The sequence below is a fragment of the Heteronotia binoei genome, chromosome 5 (genome assembly GCF_032191835.1).
Source record: "Heteronotia binoei isolate CCM8104 ecotype False Entrance Well chromosome 5, APGP_CSIRO_Hbin_v1, whole genome shotgun sequence".
Lineage (NCBI taxonomy): Eukaryota > Metazoa > Chordata > Lepidosauria > Squamata > Gekkonidae > Heteronotia > Heteronotia binoei.
The window spans coordinates 78,568,558-78,576,186 of record NC_083227.1 but is presented as its reverse complement, the minus strand read 5'-3'; positions in this window follow the sequence as shown (position 1 = coordinate 78,576,186).

The following is a 7,629-nucleotide window of genomic DNA, read 5'->3' as shown; positions in this document are numbered from 1 at the left end:
GTGTCTCTGGCATTATTACACACTCATGCACATGCTGTAAGAGTAATCTGGCCATTGTGATGTAACGTAAAATGCCTGGTGTGCAATGACAAATTAAAATATGTTTTAAAAGGCTTATCTCCACTAATTTGACAGCATTGTCATCAGGTACAGCAAATGAAGTGTGCATCAAACTGAGCTAAGGTTTTTAATTTGTACTCTATTTTTAATTATAATTACTGTCTCACACAGGCATGTTGTGAAGGCTTTAGCATTCTGAAAGGCTGATCTCTCACAACATCAAATGTTCTAAGAAGCCATAATTGAAGGCAACTCATGGCAGCTCATCAGGGAATGCTTTATTCTTTGTGTTTAAATTGGCATGAAAGTAGAATAGCTCTTTTCGTAATGCAGTTATCATGAAGCCAATTGATCTTGTCAGTTTAATAAATATTACAATTGTTCCCACCAGGCTCATTTAATATACTTCTTTCTGAACAAAGCTTCTCCTTTAAATATAAGTTATAGAAGTACCAAAGTTCTGTCTGCTTCTGACTCAAGTCAACCTCTTTTAATGTCAAATGGTAATGGTATCCAATTAAGGAAAATTCAAGGAATGGTGAAAGATCCAGTGCTTTCCATGTTGATATTTAGTATTTCAACCAGCCAGTTCTCTTTCTCATGGGCCATTTGTCTAGAACAACTTTGTAGAATCATATGTAAGGTGGTTATTCAGCATAGTGGGTGGAATCACTGCTCCACTGGAGCCACTAGCACCAGAATTTCAGCTTCTCCTTTGCCGGCAGAGATCACCCATGAAAGGAAATGCTGGTCATGGGCACTGTGACTTCCCATTATATAGGACAAATGTTGTACAGGAAAGCCTCTGTTGATGTGCAGAACTTAGCAAATGGAACATTATGCGTACTGTAGAACTTGCTGTTTGTGGTTATAATTTCCAGAGTATAAACTTCCAAGCATCAAAGCTCCCTTCATCAAATGTATCTGACCCTTGAAACCTCAGAAACTTATACCCTGAAAATCTAATTTAGGGCTGTCAAACTAATTTGTTATGAGGGCCAGATCTGACATAAATGGGACTTTGTGGACAGGGCTGGTGCATCCCAATAGGCCAGGTGGACACCTGCCTAGGGTGCAACCTGGCCACTGGGGTATGCCAGCTCTGCCACACACGCCGCAGATTGCCTATGCTCTCCCACCGCTCTCGCCTTCCTGGGTTTGTGCTTCAGGAAGCACAGACAGGGAAGGCAAGAGCAGTAGGGCAGTCTGGGCTGTGGCAGTGCATGTGCTTCTCAGATCCTGCCTTCTCCAAGGTCATGGGAACACTGGAAAGGGAAACTGAGCTGCACTCCACTGAAAAACACTGCAGCACAGACAAAGTTGCAAGGAAAACATAGAATGGATTTTCCATTAAGGTCTCTGGGTGCAAAGACCTTAATGGAAAATCCATTCCACATTTTCTTTGCAGCTTTGCAAGCCCAGAAGAGCTTTCTGCTTCAGCTGGCAAAGACAAGGCAGAAGGAGGGGGGAGAAAAGAGCTGCAGGCCTGATTAAAGCCCTTGGTGGGCTGGTTCTGTACTGTGGGCTAGAAATTTGACACCCCTGTTCTAGTTGGTCTTTAAGGTGCTGTTAGAACTTGCTGTTCTAATGCAGACCAACACAGCTACCTACCTGAAACTTACTAGCTAGAATCACCACAGTATCCACATACCTAGAAGTAGTTCTGCTTGCTACTATCAGAGCTTGGTAGGAGCTATGTTTCAAAGACAGTTCTGAAAGTGGGCTAAAGTATTCCTCAGTTCAGAACAGGGTTGCCAGCCAGTGGCTACTAGGCCAGAGATGGTTGGGGGGCAGGGACATGGGAAAAATATCTGCCACTTTGACAACATGAGGTCATATCTGGGGCAAACCCAGAGGTGACATCACATTTCTCTAAGATTCAGTGGGAACTCTGTGGTTAAGCCATAAAGTTTCTGCTTAATATCACGGGTGGTGTGCGGTTGGGAGCAAAGTCCAAGTCCGGTCTGGAGTTGAGCCAGGGAGTTCTAACCAAAACAGAGTCAGGTAGTCAAATTGGGGTGGATGGAGGTGGAGAGCAAGGTCGTCTGGAGCTGAGAGTCAGGAATCCGAGGAATCCGAGCAGGAGTGCAAGAACCCAGGTAGAGGCATGGTCATCATGGATGCAACTTGTTGCTTCCAAGAGGAGCCCAGCCCCAAGCAGGGGGCTAAATGGGCCTCTGGCAATGTTCCAATTAGCAAACAGTGAAGCTTCTGTCAGAACGCAGGACTCAGCAACCATCTTCCTTGCAGGTGTGTGCGCCTCCCAGAGGTCACTAAGTCTCAGTGGAGTCATTCCCTCAGCTGAGCTACCCATGGGGGTGATTCTGGCGGACTTCCCACTTGCAGCTCCTCAACTGCTGCCATGTCAGGTTCCTGGAATGCTGACTCAGGCAGCAGCAAGCTGTCAGCTCTCGGAGCATCCGAGGGGTCGGCTGCAGGCTCTGCTGTCAACTCAGGTGGCGATCCAGTGTGGTCGTTGCCATCACCCATGACACTTAACCCTTCAGTGGCATGACATTACTTCCAAGTTTGCCCAAGAAATGATGTCACACAGTCAAAATGACTGCATTTGTCCTCTGCTGTCTTCCTGAGCTCTAGTGGGGACCAAGAGGTTGCCAACAAAAGGTCTCCCATTTTAGCAAGAGACCTGGAAACTCTAATTCAGAATAAGAGCAACCCTCATCCAAAAATAGTGCCCTCAACATATATTGGCTTTGTTTACCCTTAATGTTGCTTTTTCATGTCAGCAAAGCATCCTCATGTAAAATCCTTATGTTCACTAAGTGATCCTTTATTGCCTGGAATTATGGAGTGAAGGATTAATAAACCATAGTCCAGGGAAAATTGTCACTGAAGCAACAGTACGCCAAAGCAATGGAGGCTAAGAAGAAAAGGAATGTTCTCAAATACTGTGAGCTTCCTTTAAAGAAACATTTGGGATCGCCTGAAAATACTGGACCCCCAAATGGCAGAATATTTGGTACAGCCCTGCCTTCAGGGGGCAAATTAAACAAATAACATTTTTATATTATTTATAGTCCACCAATTCCACTAAGACTGAAGGTGGATTATTGTGCGAGGCCAGGCAATCGACAGGAAGGGACATATAATGTAACAGGACTGGAGAGCCAGTTTGGTGTAGTGGTTAAGTGTGTGGATTCTTATCTGATAGAACCGGGTTTATTCCCCACTCCTCCACTTACAGCTGCTGGAATGGCCTTGGGTTAGCCATAATTCTTGCAAGAGTTGTCCTTGAAATGGCAGCTGCTGTGAGAGCCCTCTCAGCCTCACTCACCTCTAGGGCTGCCAATCCCCAGGTGGAGGCAGAGGATCCCCCGGTTTGGAGGCCCTCCCTCCGCTTCAGGGTCATCAGAAAGCGGGGGGAGGGGAGGGAAATGTCTGCTGGGAACTCTATTATTCCCTATGGAGATTTATTCCCATAGAAAATCATGGGGAATTGATCTGCGGGTATCTGGGGATCTGGGGAGTCTGTTTTTTGGGGTAGAGGCACCAAATTTACAGTATAGCATCTAGTGCCCCTCCCCAAAATAGCCCCCAAGTTTCAAAAAGATTGGACCAGAGGGTCCAATTCTATGAGCCCCACTAGAAGGTGCCCCTATACTTCATTATTTCCTATGGAAGGAAGGCATTGAAAAGGTGTGCCGTCCCTTTAAATGTGATGACCAGAACCCCATTTGGAGTTCAATGATGCTTGTCACAGCCTTGATTTTGGCTCCACCCCTAATGTCTCCTGGCTCCACCCCCAAAGTCTCCTGGCTCCACCCCCCAAAGTCCCCAGATATTTCTTGAATTGGACTTGGCAACCCTACTCACCTCACAGGGTATCTATTGTGTGGGGAGAAGATATAGGAGATTGTAAACCGCTCTGAGTCTGATTCAGAGAGAAGGGCGGGGTATAAATCTGCAGTCTTCTTCTTCTAAGGCAATGTAATAGGATTAGAACTGTGGAAATCTGAAACAAAGCATAAGTATTAACATGACTTATTAAACCAGGCATGGCCAAACTGTGGCTTGGGAGTCACATGTGGCTCTTTCACACAAAGTGTGTGGCTCTCAAGGTTTCCACCACCCTTTCACCAGCCTGGAGAAGGCATTTCTCTTTAAATCACTTCTTTGTCAAGCCAGCCAGCAACTTGGAGAATTGCACTTAAAGTGGGTTTCTTACCACCTATCCCTCCTCCATCTATTTGCCTTCCTTCCTTGTCTTGTGGCTCTCAAATATCTGACATTTATTCTATGTGACTCTTACATTAGGCAAGTTTGGCAACCCTTGTGTTAGATGCAGAGATTGCATAGTAGGGTAATAGATGCATCAGATACTATGGTACTATACACTGTAGTAGAGTCCACAGCCCTTTCCTTTCATTAAAGCATCTTTCTGAACTCTTCTGTTATATTATGGCCTTGTTACCTATTTAAAAATGCCCTCCTGAATAGTTTAGTTTTGTATAGTTTGTGGAATGCTAAGAAAGTGGGAGCCTTCCAAACCTCATATGGCAAATCATTACATAAGGGGGGGGGGCAAGTGGATGGCACCTGCAGAAGTCCCTGCTTATGCAAGCAAATTGTTGTGGCTGAGGGAGGGAGGGAGGGGCAGCTCTGCAGATATGAGGGACCAGGGCCACAATAGCCAATGCCTTGATCTGAGCCTGCTAACTGATGGGCAGCCAATGGAGTGACTGCAGAATGGAAGTAAATATGCAAGCTCTGCCTAGCGCCCAATAATAACTGAGTTGTGGCATTTGGTATTCTTGAATTGACTTTGAGGGGAGACCTTTGTAGAAAGAGAGGGTGAGGGAGTGAGCTCCATCTGTGTACAATAAAAGATAAGGAGGTTTAGACTGTCTATAGCATATCTAATTCCTGAGTGTTGTGTGTTAATATACGTCTTTCTTTCCTTGTTCCAGGAAAAAAAGTATTTCCTGCTCCTAAAACTAAGGTATGGTGTATTTATCACTTGGCTTTACTGTATATTCAAAATATATTCATGACTATCTTCTGTTGATCCTTCTGCCATTGCTCTTTTTAAAAACTATGTGAAACAAATTACACACAATGTTATTTTCTGCTGTGTTTTGAGAGACCCTGCCTGCACTTTCCTTTGTGAATCTGTTGCTAATAGTTTTGCCTGCCCTACTGCCAACAACTGGATCTGATTCCTTCTGAAATCAAGAACTTCTGCTCATTCATCAGAATGCAGTGATGGTGACTGTAGTTACATGAGCCAGGCTATTAGTCTTCTTAATACTTCCATATGTATCCCATTTACAGCTATAGTATTAAGTAATTCAGTTTTTTAAAGTACACTTGGAAATGGTCAGTGCAGCTGTACAATCTATATACCATGCCTAGGATTACCTATAACCCCCCACCCCATCATCCATATTTCCAGCTCTTTTTACAATTTATTCACCTTCATCCAGTCAATCAGTTATCACAGATACAGGTTAAATGAAGTCTGCTTCGGTAGAATCCAATGGGGTGAGGGGGGGGGAGATACAGCAAGGTGTAATCTGCACACTGATGACACCGCATACTATTTACACCACATACCAAGCCTCCATCAGTTTCACCCTGTAGTTTCATGTAGATGTTAAACAGCACAGGAGACAGGATTGTACTTTGTGGAACTCCACAAGCCAAGGACCATAGTGTAGAGAGTTACTCCTAGTCTCGCAGCCCCACCTCCTGGACCTCAGTTCTCCAGGGAGGACTGGAAGCATCACAAAATGGTATCTCCAAATCCATAAGGATTCTGTGGCCAATGATAGCAAACTCCACTGAGATGTCCAGAGGAATTAACAGGGTAGACTCTCTCTGTTCATTTCCCAGTATAGGCTGTCCAATGAAGTGTCCAAGGCAGTTTCATTACCAGAGTTAGGCTGGAAGCCAGAATGAGAAAGGTCCACTATTTAGTGGGACCAGAAAGAGTTCTACCCTCCTTAAAGAAATCCTTCATTTAATTCTGCATCTTGAATGAGGAAGAATGGCTTTTCAAAAGTTATAAGCATTCTACATTTTCTGCTATAGTTATGGGAGTTAAAAGGGTTTGGTATCTCACGTTAATATTTTTAATAGCCTCTGCAGTCATGTTTTTTTTTTCATTTACTGCTTCTCCTCTTTTTAGATTTTGCAACCTACTGAAGAAAGGTATGTCTACTGAAAGTACTTAAAACAAGCATTTTTCAAATGTAAGGAACAGAGCTGTTCTTGATTCCTGTTTCTCCTATGTGACATCCAGATACAATAGATATCTCTTTGGCACTCCCTTAGATTTATTATAGGAGAAACCTACTGAAGAAAGGTATGTCTACTGAAAGTACTTAAAACAAGCATTTTTCAAATGTAAGGAACAGAGCTGTTCTTGATTCCTGTTTCTCCTATGTGACATCCAGATACAATAGATATCTCTTTGGCACTCCCTTAGATTTATTATAGGAGAAAGGCGGGGTATGAATTTTGGAAAAAAATGCTTTAAGATTTTAATTTAGAAAAAAAACCTTGGAGTAAAAAGTATGATTTTAGTTCACGCAGTTTTTGTCATAAAGCATAACTTAGGCCAGATGTGATCTCATTAATAGTCCTTCCCTGTAACTGAAGACAGAAAACATTGCAAATGTCATATCTAGTGTTGCGATTGGCAAAGCCATGTGGGAAAAGGTTAAACTCCCCTCCCCCCCTCCAAGCATGGTTTTGAACTGAATTTGGACATTGGGCAGTTGCCGTTTCTTTGTTTAAGATGCTTTGAAGAACTGCTTGAGAATGATGTTCTCATCTTTTTTGGCCTTATAAACCCTGCCTGTTTTACATCCTAAGGGGTGTTTGTAGTGAAAGGATGTTGGCAGAGGCTTCTCACTCTCATTAAAATCACTAATTCAGGATCAAAGATTTCTCCCACAACCTGACTGCAGTTGCAAGCACTGCACCCATTGTACAACCTGCTATACAAGAATTTACCTATTCCTACATAGTGTGAATGGGGAATTGTATAAAATTGTTCAGGTGAAGGGGATGAATCTTCCCTGCCCTTTCCTCACAGAGCTCTGATGTTCGAAGCATATTTTCTCCCATCCATTCTCCAATATAAATGTGAGTCAGGCTGGGAGGCAAATGCTAAAAAATAAACTATAGTGAGGTAAGGTGCAGGGAAAAGTAGGTTTACATTCTTCATCCATGCACTTACGTTTTGAAATAAAAACTAGGCACGCTCACCTTGAGGTTCTTGAGAAAGGAAAGGAAAAGTTTACTTAAATGCCAATTCATGGCTTCCAGTGCCTGCTTGACAGGTGAGATTCTTAATTGCCTAAAGGCATAAGGATGCTTTTCCCTATCTATCTGAAATTGGGGAGGGAGAATAAGTATCTGAAAATATCATCCCAATTGGTGGGGGAAGTTCCTCTTTGAAATGTGTTTTGTATTGAAACCGGTTGAAAGAGCTATCCCTAATCAGTGCTTCAATTCCAATAATAATCTGACCAGTTATTTAAAACCAGGGCTTTTTTTGTAGCAGGAATTCCTTTGCATATTAGGCCACACACCCCTGATGTA